The sequence below is a fragment of the Aristolochia californica genome, unplaced genomic scaffold, assembly GCF_029961685.1.
Source record: "Aristolochia californica isolate CCGP_79_NKW_82.1479 unplaced genomic scaffold, dmAriCali1.0.hap1 SCAF_12, whole genome shotgun sequence".
NCBI lineage: Eukaryota > Viridiplantae > Streptophyta > Magnoliopsida > Piperales > Aristolochiaceae > Aristolochia > Aristolochia californica.
In genome coordinates, this window is record NW_027181793.1 from 13857653 (window position 1) to 13881263 (window position 23611).

Consider the following 23611-nt stretch of genomic DNA (forward strand, 5'->3'; position numbering starts at 1 on the left):
GTGTTTGCAATTTTTATAGATTTTCAGATCCTTTCAGTTTTTTTATCTCAGGTTTTGCAATCGTCAGGAAAAGGGGGAGGCGAGGGATTTTTAACTGAGTGTTGAATCCCAATCCGTAAGTCATTTCTTACAAAAATATTGCACATTAATCATGATAAATCACATGGTAATAATCTATGATTGTTAGGTCAGCTTTTTGCATACAGGCAAAATAATGGCTTGTTTGGCTCAGGTAAATATCTGACTACACGTTCACAAGAGAATTTAACGAGATTTTGTTATTCTCCTTAAAAGTTTTGGATCCATAGGTCATTTGCCTCTTTAACATGTTTCAAGCATGCATATCCATTTTTAAAACACGTGTAGAAGAAATCTCTTTCTTTTAAAATTTCAAGCTATTAGTGTTGAACTATGGAATTTCCAAAACTTGGATAACAAAAATTTTGTGTTCATTTGTGGTGTGTGAATCAATTTTCTTTACTTAAATTTTTTAATGTTTTAAACTTTTTCCATACATAAACTCTAAAATTTTCATTTTCTTGTGATCTTTTTGCCTTTTTTTGTTTCCGGGATGAAGGGAGAGAGAAAACTCCAAGTTTTGATTTAAGAAAAAAGTGTACATTTAAAATGGAGATGCACAATGCACAAATGTAGAGAGAGATAATTCCAAAGAGTGTTTATAATTTTTTGGGAATTTGAGCTCTTTTTAGTTTTCATATCTCAGGTATTGCAATCGTCGGGAAAAGGGGCAGGTGGGGTATTTTTAACTGAATGTCGACTCCCAATCCGTAAGTTGTTCCTTACAAAAATGTAGCCCGTTACGGATGATAAATCACTTTACAATCATCTATGATTGTTAGGTAAGCTTTTTGAAAATGGACAAAATAATGGCATGTTTGACTCAGGTAAATATCACACCGCACATTCACTTGAGAATTTAATGAGCGTTTGTTATTCTTTTTAAAAGCTTTGGATCCATAGGTCATTTGCATCTTTAACATGTTTCAAGCATGCATATCCATTTTTAAAACACGTGTAGGAGAAATCTCTTTCTTGTCAAATTCCTTGCAATTAGGGTTGAACTATTGGAATTTCCCAAACTTGGGAAACAAAACTTGTGTTCATTTGTGGTGAGTGAATAAATTTTCTATACTGACATTTATTATTGGTTTTATTTTTTTCCATACATAAACTCTAAAATTTTCATTTTTTTGTGATCTATTTGCCTTGTTTTTTGTTTACGAGATGAAGGGAGAGCAAAAACTCAAAGTTTTGAATTAAGAAAAAAGTGTACATCTGAAATGGAGATGCACAATGCACAAATGTAGAGAGAGATAATTCCAAAGAGTATTTGTAATTTTTAGGGATTGTCAGATCTTTTTAGTTTTTATATCTCAGGTATTGCAATCATGAGGAAAAGGGGGAGGCGAGGGATTTTTAACTGAGTGTTGAATCCCAATCCGTAAGTCATTTCTTACAAAAATATTGCCCGTTACTCATGGTAAATCACATTACAATCATCTATGATTGTTAGGTCAGCTTTTTGCATCCTGGCAAAATAATGGTTTGTTTGGCTCAAGTAAATATCCCACCACACGTTCACTAGAGAATTTAATGAGAGTTTGTTATTCTCTTTAAAAGCTTTGGATCTATAGGTCATTTGCCTCTTTAACATGTTTCAAGCATGCATATCCATTTTTAAAACACGTGTTGAAGAAATCTCTTTCTTGTAAAATTTCAAGCTATTAGGGTTGAACTATGGAAATTCACAAACTTGGATAACAAAACTTTTGTGTTCATTTGTGGTGTGTGAATAAATTTTCTTTACTCACATTTTTTAATATTTTAATTTTTTTCCTTCCATCAACCGTAAAATTTTCATTTTCTTGTGATCTTTTTGCCTTTATTTGTTTACGGGAAGAAGGGAGAGAGAAAACTCAAAGTTTTCATTTAAGAAAAAAGTGTACATTTAAAATGGAGATGCACAATGCACAAATGTAGAGAGAGATAATTCCAAAGAGTGTCTATAATTTTATGGAATTCGAGCTCTTTTTACTTTTCTTATCTCAGGTTTTGCAAACGTCAGGAAAAGGGGGAGGCGGGGTATTTTTAACTGAGTGTTGACTCCCAATCCGTAAGTAATTTCGTACAAAAAAATAGCCCGTTACGACTGATAAATCACTTTACAATCATCTATGATGGTTAGGTAAGCTTTTTGTAAACGGGCAAAATAAAGGCTTGTTTGACTCGGGTAAATATCCCACCGCACGTTCACTTGAGAATTTAAGGGGCGTTTGTTATTCTCTTTAAAAGCTTTGGATCCATAGGTCGTTTGCATCTTAAACATGTTTGAAGCATGCATATCCATTTTTAAAACACGTGTAGAAGAAATCTCTTTCTTGTAAAATTCCTTGCAAATAGGGTTGAACTATTGGAATTTCCCAAACTTGGGAAACAAAACTTTTGTGTTCATTTGTGGTGTGTGAATAAATTTTCTATACTGACATTTATTATTGTTTTAATTTTTTTCCATACATAAACTCTAACATTTTCATTTTTTTGTGATCTATTTGCCTTTTTTTGTTTACGGGATGAAGGGAGAGCAAAAACTCAAAGTTTTGATTTAAGAAAAAAGTGTGCATCTGAAATTGAGATGCACAATGCACAAATGTAGAGAGAGATAATTCCAAAGAGTGTTTGTAATTTTTAGGGATTGTCAGATCTTTTTAGTTTTTATATCTCAGGTTTTGTAATCGTTGGGAAAAGGGGGAGGCCAGGGATTTTTAACTGAGTGTTGAATCCCAATTCGTAAGTCATTTCTTACAAAAATATTACTCGTTACTCATGATAAATCACATTACAATCATCTATGATTGTTAGGTCAGCTTTTATCATATTTGAAAAATAATGGTTTGTTTGGCTCGGGTAAATATCCCACCACACGTTCACTAGAGAATTTAATGAGAGTTTGTTATTCTCTTTAAAAGCTTTGGATCCATAGGTCATTTGCCTCTTTAACATGTTTCAAGCATGCATATCCATTTTTAAAACAAGTGTAGAAGAAATATCTTTCTTGTAAAATTTCAAGCTATTAGGATTGAACTATGGAAATTCACAAACTTGGATAACAAAACTTTTGTGTTTATTTGTGGTGTGTGAATAAATTTTCTTTACTTACATTTTTTAATGTTTTAATTTTTTCCCTTACATCAACTGTAAAACTTTCATTTTCTTGTGATCTTTTTGCCTTTATTTGTTTACAGGATGAAGGGAGAGAAAAAACTCAAAATTTTCATTTAAGAAAAAAGTGTACACTTAAAATGGAGATGCACAATGCACAAATGTAGAGAGAGATAATTCCAAAGAGTGTCTGTAATTTTATGGAATTTGAGCACATTTTAGTTTTCTTATCTCAGGTTTTGCAAACATCGGAAAAAGGGGGAGGCGGAGTATTTTTAAGTGAGTGTTGACTCCCAATCCGTAAGTCATTTCGTACGAAAATATAGCCTGTTATGGATGATAAATCACTTTACAATCATCTATGATGGTTAGGTAAGCTTTTTGTAAACGGGCAAAATAAAGGCTTGTTTAACTCGGGTAAATATCCCACCGCACGTTCACTTGAGAATTTAAGGAGCGTTTGTTATTCTCTTTAAAAGCTTTGGATCCATAGGTCATTTGCATCTTTAACATGTATCGAGCATGCATATCCATTTTTAAAACATGTGTAGAAGAAATCTCTTTCTTGTAAAATTCCTTGCAATTAGGGTTGAACTACTGGAATTTCCCAAATTTGGGAAACAAAACTTTTGTGTTCATTTGTGGTGTGTGAATAAATTTTCTATATTGACATTTATTGTTGTTTTAATTTTTTTCCATACATAAACTCTAAAATTTTCATTTTGTTGTGATCTATTTGCCTTTTTTTGTTTACGGGATGAAGGGAGAGCAAAAACTCAAAGTTTTGATTTAAGAAAAAATTGAACATCTAAAATGGAGATGCACAATGCACAAATGTAGAGAGAGATAATTCCAAAGAGTGTTTGTAATTTTTAAGGATTGTCAGATCTTTTTAGTTTTTATATCTCAGGTTCTGCAATCGTCGGGAAAAGGGGGAGGCGGGGGATTTTTAACTGAGTGTTGAATCCCAATCCGTAAGTCATTTCTTACAAAAAATATTGCCCGTTACTCATGATAAATCACATTATAATCATCTATGATTGTAAGGTTAGCTTTTTAAAAACGGCCAAAATAATGGCTTGTTTCACTCTGGTAAATATCCCACCGCACGTTGACTATAGAATATAATGAGAGTTTGTTATTCTCTTTAAAAGCTTCGGATCCAAAGGTCATTTGCATCTTGAACATGTTTCAAGCATGCATATCCATTTTTAAAACACATGTAGATGAAATCTCTTTCTTGTAAAATTTCAAGCTGTTAGGGTTGAACTATGGAATTTCCCAAACAAGGATAACCAAAATTTTGTGTTCATTTGTGGTGTGTGAATAAATTTTCAGTACTTAAATTTGTTATTGTTTTAAATTTTGCCCTACATAAACTCTAAAATTTTCATTTTGTTGTGATCTATTTGCCTTTTTTTGTTTACGGCATGAAGGGAGAACGAAAAATCAAAGTTTTAATTTAAGAAAAAAGTGTACATCTATAATGGAGATGCACATTGCACAAATGTAGAGACATATAATTCCATGAAGTGTCTGTGATTTTTAAGGATTGTAAGCTCTTTCCAATTCTTAGTTCTCAGGTTTTGTAATCGTCGGGAAAAGGGGGAGGTGAGGGATTTTTAATTGAGTGTTGACTCCCAATCCGTAAGTCATTTCTTTCAAAAATATAGCCCGATACGAATGAAAAATCACTTTACAATCATCTAAGATTATTAGGTCAGCTTTTTGCTAACGGGCAAAATAATGGCTTGTTTGACTTGGGTAAATATCCCACCGCACATTCAGTTAAGAATTTAATGAGCGTTTGTTTTTTAATTTAAAAGCTTTAGATCCATAGGTCTTTTGTATCTTTAACATGTTTAAAGCATGCATATCCATTTTTAAAACACTTGCAGAAGAAATCTCTTTCTGGTAAAATTCCAAGCTATTAGGGTTGAACTAGTGGAATTTCCCGAACGTGGATAACAAATCTTTTGAGTTCATTTGTGGTGTGTGAATAAATTTTCTTTACTTACATTTGTTATTGCTTTAAATTTTTTCCATACATCAACTCTAAAATTTTCATTTTCCTGTGATCTTTTTTCCTTTTTCTGTTTACAGGATGAAGGGAGAGAGAAAAGTCAAAGTTTTTATTTAACTAAAACGGGTACATTTAAAATGGAGACGCACAATGCCCAAATGTAGAGAGAGATAATTCCAAGGAGTGTCAGTAATTTTTATGGAATTTGAGCTCTTTTTAATTTTATATCACTGGTTTTCCAATCGTCGGGAAAGGGGGAGGCGGGGTATTTTTAACTGAGTGTTGACTCCCTATCGGTAAGTTGTTTCTTAAAAAAATATTGCCCGTTACGGATGATAAATCGCTTTACATTCATCTACGATTTTTATGTAAGCTTTTTGTAAAAGGGCTAAATAATGGCTTGTTTGACTCGGGTAAATATCCCACCGTACGTTCAGTTGAGAATTTAATGAGCGTTTGTTATTTTCTTTAAAAGCTTTGGATCCATAGGTCATTTTCATCTTTAACATGTTTCAAGCATGCATATCCATTTTTAAAACACGTGTAGAAGAAATCTTTCTTTTAAAATTGCTTCGAATTTAGGTTTAACTACAAGAATTTTCCAAACTTGAAAAACAAAACTTTTGTGTTCATTTGTGGTGTGTGAATAAATTTTATTTCTAACATTTTTTTTGTTTTAAATTTTTTCCTTACATCAACCGTAAAATTTTCATTTTGTTGTTATCCATTAGCCTCTTTTTTATGGTATGAAGGGAGAGCGAAAACTCAAAATTTTGATTTAAAAAAAAAGTTTACATCTAAAATGGAGATGCACAAAGCACAAATTTAGAAAGAGATAATTCAAAAGAGTGTCTGTAATTTTTAGGGATTGTAAACACTTTTTAGTTTTTATATCTCAGGTTTTGCAATCGTCGGGAAAAGGGAGAGGCGGGGGATTTTTAAGAGAGTGTTGACTCCCTATCCATAAGTCATTTCTTACAAAAATATAGCCCCATACACATGATAAATCACTTTACAATCATCTATGATTGTTAGGTCAGCTTTTTGCAAACGAGCAAAATAATGGCTTGTTTGACTCAAGTAAATATCCCACTGCACGTTCACTTGAGAATTTATTGAGCGTTTGTTTTTTTATTTAAAAGCTTTGGATCCATAGGTCATTTTCATCTTTAACATGTTTCGAGCATCATTTCAATTTTTTAAAACACGTGTAGAAGAAATCTCCTTCTTGTAAAATTCCAAGCTATTAGGGTTGAACTAGAGGAATTTCCCAAACTTGGATAACTAAAATTTTGTGTTCATTTGTGGTGTGTGAATAAATTTTCTTTACTTACTTTTGTTTTTGTTTTAAATTTTTTCCATACTTAAACTCTAAAATTTTCATTTTGTTGTGATCCATTAGCCTTTTTTTATTTTACGGGATCAAGGGAGAGAGAAAACTCAAAATTTTTATTTATGAAAAAAGGGTACATTTAAAATGGAGACGCACAATGCTCAAATGTAGAGAGAGATAATTTCAAAGAGTATCTATAATTTTTAGGGAATTTGAGCTCTTTTTAGTTTTTATATCTCAGGTTTTGCAATCGTCGGGAAAAGGTGGAGGCAGGGTATTTTTAATTGAGTGTTGACTCCCAATCCGTAAGTCATTTCTTACAAAAATGTAGCCCGTTACAGATGATAAATCACTTTATAATTATCTATGATTGTTAGGTAAGCTTTTTTTAAATAGGCAAATTAATGGCTTGTTTGACTTGGGTAAATATCCCACCGCACGTTCAATTGAGAATTTAATGAGCGTTTGTTATTCTCTTTAAAAGTTGTGGATCGATTGGTCAATTGCATCTCTAACATGTTTCAAGCTTGCATATACATTTTTATAACACGTGTAGAAGAAATCTCTTTCTTTTAAAATTTCAAACTATTAGGGTTGAACTAGTGGAATTTCCCAAAGTTGGATCATAAAACTTTTGTGTTCATTTGTGGTATGTGAATAATTTTCTTTACTTACATTTTTTATTGTTTTCAATTTTTTCAATACATAAACTCCAAAATTTTCATTTTGTTGTGTTCTATTTGCTTTTTTTTGTTTATGGGATGAAGTGAGAGCGAAAACTCAAAGTTTTGATTTAAGAAAAAAATGTACATCTAAAATGGAGATGCACAATGCACAAATGTAGAGAGAGTTAATTCCAAAGAGTGTTTGTAGTTTTTAGGGATTGTTAGATGTTTTTAATTTTTGTATCTGAGGTTTTGCAATCGTAGGGAAAAGGGGGAGGCAGGGGCTTTTTAACTGAGTGTTGATTCCCAATCCGTAAGTCATTTCTAAGAAAAATATAGCCCGTTACTCATGATAAATCACATTACAATCATCTATGATTGTTAGGTCAGCTTTTTGCAAACGGGCAAAATAATGGTTTGTTTGACTCGGGTAAATATCCCACCGCTCGTTCACTTAAGAATTTAATGAGCATTTGTTTTTTTCTTTAAAAGCCTTGGATCCATAGGTCATTTGCATCTTTAACATGTTTCACGCATGCATATCCATTTTTAAAACACGTGTAGAAGAAATTTCTTTCTTGTAAAATTTCAAGCTATTAGGGTTGAACTATGGAATTTCCGAAACTTGGATAACTAAAATTTTGTGTTCATTTGTGGTATGTGAATAAATTTTCTTTACTAACATTTTTCTGTTTTAATTTTTTTCCATACATAAACTCTAAAATTTTCATTTGGTTGTGATCTGTTTGCCTTTTTTTGTTTACGGCAAGAACGGAGAACGAAAACTCAAAGTTTTGATTTCAGAAAAAAGTGTACTTCTAAAATGGAGATGCACAATTCACAAATGCAGAGAGATATAATTCCAAAGAGTGTCTTTGATTTTTAAGGGTTGTAAGCTCTTTTTAGTTTTTAGTTCTCAAGTTTTGCAATCGTCGGGAAAAGGGGGAGGCAGGTGATTTTTAATTGAGTGTTGACTCCCAATCCGTAAGTTATTTCTTACAAAAATATAGCCCGTTACACATGAAAAATCACTTTACAATCATCTATGATTGTTAGGTCAGCTTTTTGCAAACGGGCAAAATAATGGCTTGTTCGACTCAGGTAAATATCCCACCGCTCGTTCACTTAAGAATTTAATGAGCATTTATTTTTTTCTTTAAAAGCCTTAGATCCATAGGTCATTTGCATCTTTAACATGTTTCAAGCATGCATATACATTTTTAAAACACGTGCAAAAGAAATCTCTTTCTTGTATAATTCAAAGATATTAGGGTTGAACTAGTGGAATTTCCCAAACTTGGATAACAAAACTTTTGTGTTCATTTGTGGTGTGTGAATAAATTTTCTTAACGTCCATTTTTTATTGTTTTAATTTTTTTCCAAACATAAACCCTAAAATTTTCTTTTTGTTTTTATCTGTTTGCCTTTTTTTTTTTTACGGTATGAAAGGAGAGTGAAAACTTAAATTTTTTATTTAAGAAAAAAATGTACATCTAAAATGGAGACGCACAATCCTCAAATATAGAGAGTGCTAATTCCAAAGAGTGTATGTAATTTTTAGGCAATTTGAGCTCTTTTTAGTTTTTATACCTCAGGAAAAGGGGGAGGCAGGGGATTTTAAACTGAGTGTTGACTCCCTATCCATAAGTCTTTTCTTACAAAAATATAGCCCGTTACTCATGATAAATCACTTTACAATCATCTATAGATCAGCTTTTTGCAAGCGGGCAAAATAATGGCTTGTTTGTCTCAGGTAAATATCCCACCGCACGTTCACTTGAGAATTTAATGAGCGTTTGTTATTCTCTTTAAAACCTTTGGATCCATAGGTCATTTGGATCTTTAACATGTTTCAAGCTTGCATATCCATTTTTAAAACACGTGTAGAAGAAATCTCTTTCTTTTAAAATTTCAAGCTATTAGGGTTGAACTAGTGGAATTTCGCAAACTTGGATAACAAAACTTTTGTGTTCATTTGTGGTGTGTGAATAAATTTTCTCTACTTACAATTGTTATTTTTTTAAATTTTTTCCATACATAAAGTCTAAAATTTTCATTTTGATGTGCTCTTTTTGCCTTTTTTTGTTTTAGGGATGAAGGGAGAGAGAAATCTTAAAATTTTAATATAAGAAAAAAGTGTACATTTAAAATGGAGACGCACAACGCACAAATGTAGAGAGAGATAATTCCAAAGAGTGTCTGTAATTTTTAGGGAATTTGAGCTCTTTTTAGTTTTTATATCTCAGGTTTTGCAATCGTCGGGAAAATGGGGAGGCGGGGTATTTTTAATTGAGTGTTGACTCCCAATCCGTAAGTCATTTCTTACAAAAATATAGCCCGTTACAGATGATAAATCACTTCACAATCAAATATGATTGTTAGGTAAGCTTTTTGAAAACAGGAAAAATAAATGCTTGTTTGACTCGGGTAAATATTCCACCGCACGTTCACTAGAGAATTTAATGAGAGTTTGTCATTCTCTTTAAAAGCTTTGGATCCATAGGTCATTTGCATCTTTAACATGTTTCAAGCATGCATATCCATTTTTAAAACACGTGTAGAAGAAATCTCTTTCTAGTAAAATTTCAAGCTATTAGGATTGAACTATGGAATTTCCCAAACTTGGATAACAAAACTTTTGTGTTCATTTGTGGTGTGTGAATAAATTTTCTTTACTTACATTTGTTATTGTTTTAAATTTTTTCCATACATAAACTCTAAAATTTTCTTTTTGTTGTGATCTTTTTGTCTTTTTATGTTTACGGGATGAAGGGAGAGAGAAAACTAAAAGTTTTTATTTAAGAAAAAGTGTATATTCTAAATGGAGACGCACAATCCAAAAATGTAGAGAGTGATAATTCCAAAGAGTGTCTATAATTTTTATGGAATTTGAGCTCTTTTTAGTTTTTATATCTCTGGTTTTGTAATTGTCGGGAAAAGGGGGAGGCGGGGTATTTTTAACTAAGTGTTTACTCCAGATCCGTAAGTCATTTCTTACAAAAATATAGCCCGTTACATATGGTAAATAACTTTACAATCATCTATGATTTTTAGGTAAGCTTTTTGTAAACGGGCAATATAATGTCTTGTTTGACTCGAGTAAATATCCAACTGCATGTTCACATGACAATTTAATGAGGGTTTGTTATTCTCTTTAAAAACTTTGGATCCATAGGTCATTTGCATCTTTAACATGTTTCAAGCATGCATATCCATTTTTAAAACACGTGTAGAAGAAATCTCTTTCATGTAAAATTTCATTCTATTAGGGTTGAACTATGGAATTTCCCAAATTTGGGTAACAAAACTTTTGTATTCATTTGAGGTGTGAGAATAAATTTTCTTTACTTAAATTTTTATTGTTTAAATTTTTTCCATACTTAAACCCTAAAGTTTTCATTTTGTTGTTATCTATTTACCTTTTTTTTTATAGTATGAAGGGAGAGCAAAAACTCAAAATTTTGATTTAATAAAAAAGTGTACAACTAAAATTGAGATGCACAATGCACAAATTTATAAAGAGATAATTCCAAAGAGTGTCTGTAATTTTTAGGGATTGTAAGCTCTTTTTAGTTTTTATATCTCAGGTTTTGCAATCTTCGAGAAAAGGGGGAGGCGGGGGATTTTTAACTGAGTGTTGACTCCCTATCCATAAGTCATTTCTTACAAAAATTTAGCCCGTTACATATGATAAATCACTTTACAATCATCTACGATTGTTAGGTCAGCTTTTTGCTAACGGGCAAAAGAATGGCTTGTTTGACTCGGGTTAATATCCCACCGCATGTTCACTTGAGAATTTAATGAGCGTTTGTTATTCTCTTTAAAAGCTTTGGATCCATAGGTCATTTGCGTCTTTAACATGTTTCAAGCTTGCATATTCATTTTTAAAATACGTGTAGAAGAAATCTTTCTTGTAAAATTCCTTGCAATTAGGGTTGAACTACTGGAATTTTCCAAACTTGGAAAACAAAACATTTGTGTTCATTTTTGGTGTGTGAATAAATTTTCTATAGTGACATTTTTTATTATTTTAATATTTTTCCATACATAAACTCTAAAATTTTCTTTTTGTTGTGATCTATTTGCCATTTTTTGTTGACAAGATAAAGGGGAGCGAAAACTCAAAGTTTTGATTTAAGAAAAAAGTGTACATTTAAAAATGGAGACGCACAATTCACAAATATAGGGATAATTCCAATGAGTGTCTGTAAATTTGAGGGAATTTGAGCTCTTTTTAGATTTTATATCTCAGGTTTTGCAAACGTCGGGAAAAGGGGGAGGCGGGGCATTTTTAACTGAGTACCGACTCCCAATCCGAGAGTCATTTCTTACAAAAATATAGCCCGTTACGGATGATAAATCACTTTACAATCATTTACGATTGTCAGGTAAGCTTTTTGTAAACGGGCGAAATAATGGCTTGTTCGACTCGGGTAAATATCCTACCGCACGTTCACTGAGAATTAAATGATTATTTGTTATTCTCTTTAAAAGTTTTGGATCCATAGGTCATTTGCTTCTTTAACATGTTTCTAGCATGCATATCCATTTTTAAAACACTGTAGAAGGAATCTCTTTCTTGTAAAATTTCAAGCTATTAGGGTAGAACTAGTGGAATTTCCCAAACTTGGATAACAAAACTTTTGTGTTCATTTGTGGTATGTGAATGAATTTTATTTACTTACATTTTTTATATTTTTAAATTTTTTCCATACATAAACCCTAAAATTTTCATTTTGTTGTTATCTATTTGCCTTTTTTTTTACGATATGAAGGGTGAGCGAAAACTCAAAATTTGATTTAAGAAAAAAGTGTACATCTAAAAAGGAGATGCACAATGCACAAATTTAGAAAGAGATAATTCCAAAGAGTGTCTACAATTTTTATGGATTGTAAGATCTTTTTATTTTTTATAACTCAGGTTTTGCAAATGTCGGGAAAAGGAGAAGGCGGGGGATTTTTAACTGAGTGTTGACTCCCAAGCCGTCAGTCATTTTTGACAAAAATATAGCGCGTTACTCATGATAAATCACATTACAATCATCTATGGTTGTTAGATCAGCTTTTTGCAAACGGGCAAAATAATGGCTTGTTTGACTCGGCTAATTATCTCACCGCACGTTCACTAGAGAATTTAATGAGAGTTTGTTATTCTCTTAAAAATCTTTCGATCCATAGGTCATTTGCATCTTTAACATGTTTCAAGCGTGCATATCCATTTTTAAAACATGTGTAGAAGAAATCTCTTTCTTGAAAAATTTCAAGCTATTCAGGTTGAACTATTGAATTTCCCAAACTTGGATAACAAAACTTTTTTGTTCATTAGTGGTGTGTGAAAAAAGTTTCTTTACTAACATTTTTTATTGTTTTAAATTTTTTCCAAGCATAAACCCTAAAATTTTCATTTTATAATTATTTGTTTGCCTTTTTTGTTTTTACGATATGAACGGAGAGCGAAAACTCAAAATTTTGATTTAGGAAAGAAGTGTACATCTAAAATGGAGATGCACAATGAACAAATTTAGAAAGAGATAATTCCAAAGAGTGTCTATAATTTTTAGGGATTGTAAGCTCTTTTTAGTTTTTATATCTCAGGTTTTGCAATCGTCGGGAAAAGAGGGAGGCGGGGGATTTTTAACTGAGTGTTGACTAACTATCCATAAGTCATTTCTTAAAAAAATATAGCCCGTTACACGTTATAAATCACTTTACAATCATCTATGATTGTTAGGTCAGCTTTTTGCAAACGGGCAAAATAATCGCTTGTTTGACTCAGGTAAATATCCACCGCACGTTCACTTGAGAATTGAATGAGCGTTTGTTATTCTCTTTAAAAGCTTTGGATCCATAGGTAATTTTCATATTTAACATGTTTCAAGCTTGCATATCAATTTTTAAAACACGTGTAGAAGAAATCTCTTTTTTGTAAAATTCCAAGTTCTTAGGGTTGAACTAGTGGAAATTCCCAAACTTGGATAACAAAAACTTTTGTGTTCATTTGTGGTGTGTGAATAAATTTTCTTTGCTTACATTTGTTAATGTTTTAAATCTTTTTCATACCTAAACTCTAAAATTTTCATTTTGTTCTGGTCTTTTTGCCTTTTTTTGTTTACGGGATGAAGGGAGAGATAGAACTCAAATTTTTTATTTTAGAAAAAAATGTACATTTAAAATGGAGACGCGCAATGCAAAAATGTAGAGAGAGATAATTGCAAAGAGTGTCTGTAATTTTTAAGGAATTTGAGCTCTTTTTAGTTTTTATATCTCAAGTTTTGCAATCGTCGGGAAAAAGGGCAGGAGGGGTATTTTTAACTAAGTATTGACTCCCAATCCGTAAGTCTTTTCTTACAAAAATATAGACCGTTACAGATGATAAATCACTTTACAATCATTTATGATTGTTAGGTAAACTTTTTGTAAACGGGCAAAATAATGGCTTGTTTGACTCGGGTAAATATCCCACCGCACGTTCACTTGAGAATTTTATGAGCGTTTGTTATTCTCTTTAAAAGCTTTGGTTCCATAGGTCATTTGCATCTGTAACATGTTTCGAGCATGCATATCCATTTTTAAAACACGTGTAGAAGAAATCTCTTTCTTGTAAAATTCCTTGCAATTAGGGTTGAACTACTGGAATTTCCCAAACTTGGAAAATAAAACTTTTGTGTTTATTTGTGGTGTGTGAATAAATTTTCTATACATACATTTGTTATTGTTTTAATTTTTTTCCATCCATAAACTCTAAAATTTTCATTTTGTTGTGATGTAATTGCCATTTTTGGTTGACGGCATGAAGGGAGAACGAAAACTCAAAGTTTTGATTTTAGAAAAAACTGTACATCTAAAATGGAGATGCACCATACACAAATGGAGAGAGAGATAATTCCAAAGTGTGTCTGTAATTTTTAGGGAATTTGAATGCTTTTTACTTTTAATATCAGAGGTTTTGCAATCTTCGGGAAAAGGGGGAGGCGGGGGATTTTTAATTGAGTGTTGATTCCCAATCCGTAAGTCATTTCTTACAAAAATATAGCCCGTTACGCATGAAAAATCACTTTACAATCATCTATGATTGTTAGGTCAGCTTTTTGCAAACTGGCAAAATAATAGCTAGTTTGACTCGTGTAAATATCCCACCGCACGTTCAACTTAAAAATTTAATGAGAGTTTATTTTTTTCTTTAAAAGTTTTGGATCCATAGGTCATTTAGTTAATTATCATGTTTCAAGCATGCATATCCATTTTTAAAACACGTGTAGAAGAAATCTCTTTCTTGTAAAATTCCAAGCTATTAGGGTTGAACTAGTGGAATTTCCCAAACTAGGATAGCAAAACTTTTGTGTTCATTTCTGGTGTGTGAATAAATTTTTTTTAGTTACATTTGTTATTGTTTTAAATTTTTTCCATACATAAACTCTGAAATTATCATTTTGTTGTGATCTTTTTACCCTTTTTTGTTTACAGGATGAAGGGAGAGAGAAAACTCAAAGTTTTGATTTAAGAAAAAAGTGTACATTTAAAATGGAGACGCACAATGCACAAAAGAAGAGGGAGATAATTCCTAAGAGTTTCTGTAATTTTTTCGGAATTCGAGCTCTTTTTAGTTTTTATATCTCATGTTTTGCAATCGTCGAGAAAAGGGGGAGGCAGGGTATTTTTAACTGAGTGTTGATTCCCAATCCATAAGTCATTTCTTACAAAAATATAGCCCGATACGGATGATAAATCACTTTATAATCATCTATGATTGTTAGGTAAGCTTTTTCTAAACAAGCAAAATGATGACTTGTTTGACTTGGGTAAATATCCTACTGCACGTTCACTTGAGAATTTAATGAGTGTTTGTTATTCTCTTTAAAATCTCTCGATCCATAGGTCATTAGCTTCTTTAACATGTTTCAAGCTTGCATATCCATTTTTAAAACACGTGTAGAACAAATCTCTTTCTTGTAATATTCCTTGCAATTAGGGTTGAACTACTGGAATTTCCCAAACTCGGAAAACAAAACATTTGTGTTCATTTGTGGTGTGTGAATAAATTTTCTATACTTACATTTGTTATTGTTTTAATATTTTTCCATACATAAACTCTAAAATTTTCATTTTGTTGTGATCTATTTGCCTTTTTCTGTTTACAGGATAAAGGGGAGCGAAAACTCAAAGTTTTGATTTAAGAAAAAACTGTACATTCAAAAATGGAGATGCACAATGCACAAATGTAGAGAGAGATAATTCCAAAGAGTGTCTGTAATTTTTAGGGAATTTCTACTCTTTTTAGATTTTATATCTCATTTTTTGCAATCGTTGGGAAAATGGGGAGGCGGGGTATTTTTAACTGAGTACCAACTCCCAATCCGTGAGTCGTTTCTTACAAAAATATAGCCCGTTATGGATGATAAATCACTTTTCAATCATTTATGATTGTTAGGTTAGCTTTTTGTAAACGGGTAAAATAATGGCTTGTTTGACTCCGGTAAATATCCCTCCGCACGTTCACTTGAGAATTTAATGAGAGTTTGTTATTCTCTTCAAAAGCTTTGGATCCAGAGGTCATTTGCATATTTAACATGTTTCAAGCATGCATATCCATTTTTAAAACAAGTGTAGAACAAATCTCTTTGTTGAAAAATTTCAAGCTATTATGGTTGAACTATTGAATTTCCTAAACTTGGATAACAAAACTTTTGTGTTCATTTGTGGTGTGCAAAAAAATTTTCTTTACTTACATTTTTTATTGTTTTAAATTTTTTCGATTCTTGAACCCTAAAATTTTCATTTTTTTGTTATCTATTTGCCTTTTTTTTTTTGTCACAGTAAGAGGGGGAGCAAAAACTCAAAATTTTGATTTAATAAAAAAGTGTACATCTAAAATGGAGATGCACAATGCACAAATTTAGAAAGAGATAATTCCTAAGAGAGTCTATAATTTTTATGGATTGTAAGCTCTTTTTGGTTTTTATATATCACGTTTTACAATCGTCGGGAAAAAGGGGAGGCGGGGGATTTTTAACTAAGTGTTGACTCCCTATCGATAAGTCTTTTCTTACAAAAACATAGCCCATTACACTCGATAAATCACTTTACAATCATCTATGATTGTTAGGTCAACTTTTTGCAAACGGGCAAAATAATGGTTTGTTTGACTCGGATAAATCTCCCACCACGAGTTCACTAGAGAATTTAATATAGCCCGTTACTCATGATAAATCACATTACAATCATCTATGATTGTTAGGTCAGCTTTTTGAAAATGGGCAAAATACTGGCTTGTTTGACTCGGGTAAATATCTCACCGCACGTTCACTAGAGAATTTAATAAGAGTTTGTTATTCTCTTTAAAACCTTTGGATCCATAAGTCACTTGCATCTTTAACATGTTTCAAGCATGCATATCCATCTTTAAAACACATGTAGAAGAAACCTCTTTTTTTGTAAAATTTCCCAAACTTGGATAACAAAAATTTTTTGTTCATTTGTGGTGTGTGAATAAATTTTCTTTACTAAAATTTGTTATTGTTTTAATTTTTTTCCATACATAAACTCTTAAATTTTCATTTTGTTGTGATCTATTTGCCTTTTTTGTGTTTACGGCATGAAGGGAGAACGAAAACTCAAAGTTTTGATTTAAAAAAAAAGTGTATATTTTAAATGGAGATGCACAATGCACAAATGTAGAGAGGTATAATTCTAAAGAGTGTCTGTGATTTTTAAGGATTGTTAGCTCTTTTTAGTTTTTAGTTCTCAGGTTTTGCAATCGTCGGGAAAAGGGGGAGGCAGGGGATTTTTAATTGAGTGTTGACTCCCAATCCGTAAGTCATTTCTTACAACAATATAGCCTGTTACGAATGAAAATCACTTTACAATCATCTATGACTGTTAGGTCAGCTTTTTGCAAACGGGCAAAATAATGTCTTGTTTAACTCGGGTATATATCCCACCGCACGTTCACTTGAGAATTTAATGAGCGTTTGTTATTCTCTTTAAAAGCTTTGGTTCCATAGGTCATTTACATCTTTAACATGTTGCGAGCTTGCATATCCATTTTTTAAAACACGTGTAGAAGAAATCTCTTTCTTGTAAAATTCCAAGCTATTAGGGTTGAAGTAGAGGAATTTCCCAAACATGGATAACAAAACTTTTGTGTTCATTTGTGGTGTGTGAATATATTTTCTTTACTTACATTTGTTATTGTTTTAAATTTGTTTCATACATAAACTCTAAAATTTTCATTTTGTTGTGATCTTTTGGCCTTTTTTTGTTTTGCGGAATGAAGGGAGAAAGAAAACTCAAGGTTTTATTTAAGAAAAAAAAATACATATAAAATGGAGATGCACAATGCAAAAATGTTATGAGAGATAATTCCAAAGAGTGTTTGTAATTTTTAGGGATTGTAAGATCTTTTTAGTTTTTATATTTCAGGTTTTGCAATCATCGGGAAAAGGGGGAGGAGGGGGAATTTTAACTAAGTGTTGACTCCCAATCCGTAAGTCATTTCTTACAAAAAAAAATTGCCCGTTACTCATGATAAACCACATTACAATCTTCTATGATTCTTAGATAAGCTTTTTGTAAACGGGCAAAATAATGGCTAGTTTTACTCGGGTAAATATCCCACCGCATGTTCACTTGAGAATTTAATGAGCGTTTGTTATTCTTTTTAAAAGCTTTGGATCCATAGGTCATTTGGATCTTTAACATTTTTCAAGAATGCATATCCATTTTTAAAACACGTGTAGAAGAAATCTCTTTCTTTTAAAATTCCTTGCAATTAGGGTTGAATTACTGGAATTTCCCAAACCTGGAAAAAAAAAATTTTTGTGTTCAATTGTGGTGTGTGAATAAATTTTCTATACTTACATTTTTAATTGTTTTATTTTTTTTTATACATAAACTCTAAAATTTTCATTTTGTTGTGATCTATATGCCTTTTTTTGTTTACGGGATGAAGTGAGAGCGAATACTCAAAGTTTTGATTTAATAAAAAAGTGTACATCTAAAACTGAGATGCACAATGTAAAAATGTAGAGAGATATAATTCCAAAGAGTGTCTGTGATTTTTTAAGGATTGTTAGCTCTTTTCAGTTTTTAGTTCTCAGGTTTTGCAATCGTCGGGAAAATGCGGAGGCGAAGGATTTTTAATTGAGTGTTGACTCCCAATCCGTAAGTCATTTCTTACAAAAAAAATAGTCCGTTACGCATGAAAAATCACTTAACAATCATCTATGATTGTTTGGTCAGCTTTTTGCAAACGGGCAAAATAATCGCTTGTTTGACGCGGCAAAATATTCCACCGCACGTTCACTTAAGAATTTAATGACCGTTTGTTTTTTTCTTTAAAAGCTTTGGATCCATAGGTCATTTGCATCTTTAACATATTTCAAGCATGCATATCCATTTTTAAAACCCGTGTAGAAGAAATCTCTTTCTTGTAAAATTCTAAGCTATAAGGGTTGAACTAGTGGATTTTTCCAAACTTGGATAAAAAAACTTTTGTGTTCATTTATGGTGTGTGAATAAATTTTCTTTACTTACAATTTTTATTGTTTTAAATTTTTTCCATACATAAACCCTAAAATTTTCATTTTGTTGTTATCTATTTGCCATTTTTTTAACGGTAAGAAGGAAGAGAGAAAACTCAAAATTTTAATTTAAAAAAAAAATGTACATCTAAAATGGAGATGCACAATGCACAAATTTTGAAAAAGATAATTCCATAGAGTGTATGTAATTTTTAGGGATTGTAAGTTCTTTTTAGTTTTTATATCTCAGGTTTTGCAATCGTCAGGAAAAGGGGGAGGCGGGGGATTTTGAACTGAGTTTTGACTCCCTATCCATAAGTCATTTCTTACAAAAATAAAGCCCATTACACATGATAAAGCACTTTACAAACATCTATGATTGTTAGGTCAGCTTTTTGCAAACGGGCAAAATAATGGCTTGTTTGACTCGGGTAAATATCCCACCGCACGTTCACTTGAGAATTTATTGAGCGTTTGTTACTCTCTTTAAAAGCTTTGGATCCATAGGTCATTTGAATCTTTAACATGTTTCAAGCTTACATATCCATTTTTAAAACTCGTGTAGAAGAAATCTCTTTCTTGTAAAATTCCAAGCTATTAGGGTTGAATTAGTGGAATTTCCGAAACTTGGATAACAAAACTTTTGTGTTCATATGTGGTGTGTGAATAAATTTTCTTTACTTATATTTTTTATTGTTTTAAATTTTTTTCATACATAAACTCTAAAATTTTCATTATGTTGTGATCTCTTTGCCTGTTTTTGTTTACGGGCTGAAGGGAGAGAGAAAACTCATAGTTTTGATTTAAGAAAAAAGTGTACATTTAAAATGGAGATGCACAATGCACAAATTTAGAGAGAGATAATTCCAAAGATTGTCTGTAATTTTTAGGGAATTTGAGCTCTTTTTAGGTTTTATATCTCAGGTTTTGCAATCGTCGGGAAAAGGGGGGAGGCGAGGGATTTTTAACTGAGTTTTGACTCCCTATCCATAAGTCATTTCATACAAAAAATATAGCCCATTACACATGATAAATCACTTTACAATCGTCTATGATTGTTAGGTCTGCTTTTTGCAAACGGGCAAAATAATGGCTTGTTTGACTCGGGTAAATATCCCACTGCACGTTCACTTGAGAATTTAATGAGCGTTTATTATTCTCTTTAAAAGCTTTGGATCCATAGGTCATTTGCATCTTTAACATACTTCAAACTTGCATATCCATTTTTAAAACACGTGTAGAATAAATCTCTTTCTTGTAAAATTCCAAGCTATGAGGGCCGAACTAGTGGAATTTCCAAAACTTGGATAACAAAACTTTTGTGTTCATTTGTGGTGTGTGAATAAATTTTCTTTACTTACATTTGTTATTGTTTTAAATTTTTTTCATACATAAACTCTAAAATTTTCATTTTGTTGTGATCTCTTTGCCTTTTTTTGTTTACAAGATGAAGGAAGTGAGAAAACTCAAATTTTTGATTTAAGATAAAAGTGTACATTTAAAATGAGATGCACAGTGCACAAATGTAGAGATAGATAATTCCAAAGAGTGTCTGTAATTTTTAGGGAATTTGAGCTCTTTTTAGTTTTTATTTCTCAGGTTTTCCAATCGTCGAAAAAAGAGGGAGGCGAGGGATTTTTAACTTAGTGCTGACTCCCTATCCATAAGTCATTTCTTACAAAAATATAGCCCGTTACACATGATAAATCACTTTACAATCATCTATGATTGTTTGGTCAGCTTTTTGCAAACGGGCAAAATATGTTTGACTCGGGTAAATATCCCATCGCACGTTCACTTGAGAATTTAATGAGTGTTTGTTAATCTCTTTAAAAGTTTTGGATCCATAGGTCATTTGCATCTTTAACATGCTTCAAGCTTGCATATCCATTTTTAAAACACGTGTAGAAGAAATCTCTTTCTTGTAAAATTCCAAGCTATTTGGGTTGAACTGGTGGAATTTCCCAAACTTGGATAACAAAACTTTTGCGTTCATATGTGGTGTGTGAATAAATTTTCTTTACTTACATTTGTTATTGTTTTAAATTTTTTCATACATAAACTCTAAAATTTTCATTTTATTGTGTTCTTTTTGCCTTTTTTTGTTTACGGCATGAAGGGAGAGAGAAAACTCAAAGTTTTGATTTAAGAAAAAAGTGTACATTTAAAATGGAGACGCACAATGCACAAATGTAGAGGGAGATAATTCCAAAGAGTGTCTGTAATTTTTAGGGAATTTGAGCTCTTTTTAGTTTTTATTTCTCAGGTTTTGCAATCGTCAGGAAAAGAGGGAGGCGGGGTATTTTTAACTGAGCGTTGACTTCCAATCCGTAAGTCGTGTCTTACAAAAATATAGCCCGTTACGGATGATATATCACTTTGCAATCATATATGATTTTTAGGTAAGCGTTTTTGTAAACGGGCAAAATAATGGCTTGTCTGACTCGGGTAAATATCCCACCGCACGTTCACTTGAGAATTTAATGAGCGTTTGTTATTCTCCTTAAAAGCTTTGGATCCATATGTTATTTGCATCTTTAGTATGTTTCAATCATGCATATCCATTTTTAAAACATGTGTAGAAGAAAACTCCTTGTAAAATTCCAAGCTATTAGGGTTGAACTAGTGGAATTTCCCAAACTTGGATAACAAAAGTTTTGTGTTCATTTGTGGTGTGTGAATAAATTTTCTTTACTTACAATTTTTATTGTTTTAAATTTTATCCATACATAAACCCTAAAATTTTCATTTTGTTCTTATCTATTTTCCTTTTTTTTTTTACGGTATGAAGGGAGAGCGAAAACTTAAAATTTTGATTTAAGAAAAAAGTGTACGTCTAAAATGGAGATACACATTGCACAAATTTGGAAAAAGATAGTTCGAAAGAGTGTCTGTAATTTTTAGGCATTGTAAGCTCTTTTTAGTTTTTATATCTCAGGTTTTGCAATCGTCGGGAAAAGGGGGAGGTGGGGGATTTTTAACTGAGTGTTGACTCCCTATCCATTAGTCATTTATTTAAAAAAAATAGCCGGTTACACATGATAAATCACTTCACAATCATTTATGATTGCTAGGTCAGCTTTTTACAAACAGGCAAAAGAATGGCTTGCTTGACTAGAGTAATTATCCCACCGCACGTTCACTTGGGAATTTAATGAGCGTTTTTTATTTTCTTTAAAATCTTTGGTTCCGTAGGTCATTTGCATCTTTAACATGCTTCAAGCTTGCATATCCGTTTTTAAAACACGTGTAGAAGAAATCTCTTTCTTGTAAAATTCCAAGCTATTAGGGTTGAACTGGTGGAATTTCCCAAACTTGGATAACAAAACTTTTACGTTCATATGTGGTGTGTGAATAAATTTTCTTTACTTACATTTGTTATTGTTTTAAATTTTTTTCATACATAAACTCTAAAATTTTCATTTTGTTGTGTTCTTTTTGCCTTTTTTTGTTTACGGCATGACGGGAGAGAGAAAACTCAAAGTTTTGATTTAAGAAAAAAATGTACATTTAAAATGGAGACGCACAATGCACAAATGTAGAAGGAGATAATTCCAAAGAGTGTCCCTAATTTTTAGGAATTTGAGCTCTTTTTAGTTTTTATTTCTCAGGTTTTGCAATCGTCGGGAAAAGAGGGAGGCAGGGTATCTTTAACTGAGTGTTGACTCCCAATCCGTAAGTCGTTTCTTACAAAAATATAGCCCGTTACGGTTGATATATCACTTTGGAATCATCTATGATTTTTAGGTAAGCATTTTTGTAAACGGGCAAAATAAAGGCTTGTTTGACTCGGGTAAATATCCCACCGCACATTCACTTGAGAATTTAATGAGCGTTTGTTATTCTCCTTAAAAGCTTTGGATCCATATGTTATTTGCATCTTTAGCATGTTTCAAGCATGCATATCCATTTTTAAAACACGTGTAGAAGAAAACTCCTTCTTGTAAAATTCCAAGCTATTAGGGTTGAACTAGTGGAATTTCCCAAACTTGGATAACAAAAGTTTTGTGTTCATTTGTGGTGTGTGAATAAATTTTCTTTACTTACAATTTTTATTTTTTTAAATTTTTTCCATACATAAACCCTAAAATTTTCATTTTTTTCTTATCTATTTTCCTTTTTTTTTTTTTACGGTATGAACGGAGAGCGAAAACTTAAAATTTTGATTTAAGAAAAAAGTGTACATCTAAAATGGAGATACACATTGAAAAAATTTGGAAAAAGATAATTCGAAAGAGTGTCTATAATTTTTAGGGATTGTAAGCTCTTTTAGTTTTTATATCTCAGGTTTTGCAATCGTCGGGAAAAGGGGGAGGCGGGGGATTTTTAACTGAGTGTTGACTTCCTATCCATTAGTCATTTCTTTAAAAAAAATAGCCGGTTACACATGATAAATCACTTTACTATCATTTATGATTGTTAGGTCAGCTTTTTACAAACAGGCAAAATAATGGCTTGCTTGACTAGGGTAATTATCCCACCGCACGTTCACTTGGGAATTTAATGAGCGTTTGTTAATTTCTTTAAAAGCTTTGGTTCCATAGGTCATTTGCATCTTTAACATGCTTCAAGCTTGCATATCCATTTTTAAAACACGTGTAGAAGAAATCTCTTTCTTTTAAAATTCCAAGCTATTAGGGTTGAACTGGTGGAATTTCCCAAACTTGGATAACAAAACTTTTGCGTTCATATTTGATGTGTGCATAAATTTTATTTAGTTACATTTGTTATTGTTTTAAATTTTTTTCATACATAAACTCTAAAATTTTCATTTTGTTGTGTTCTTTTTGCCTTTTTTTGTTTACGGCATGAAGGGAGAGAGAAAACTCAAAGTTTTGATTTAAGAAAAAAGTGTACATTTAAAGCGGAGACGCACAATGCACAAATG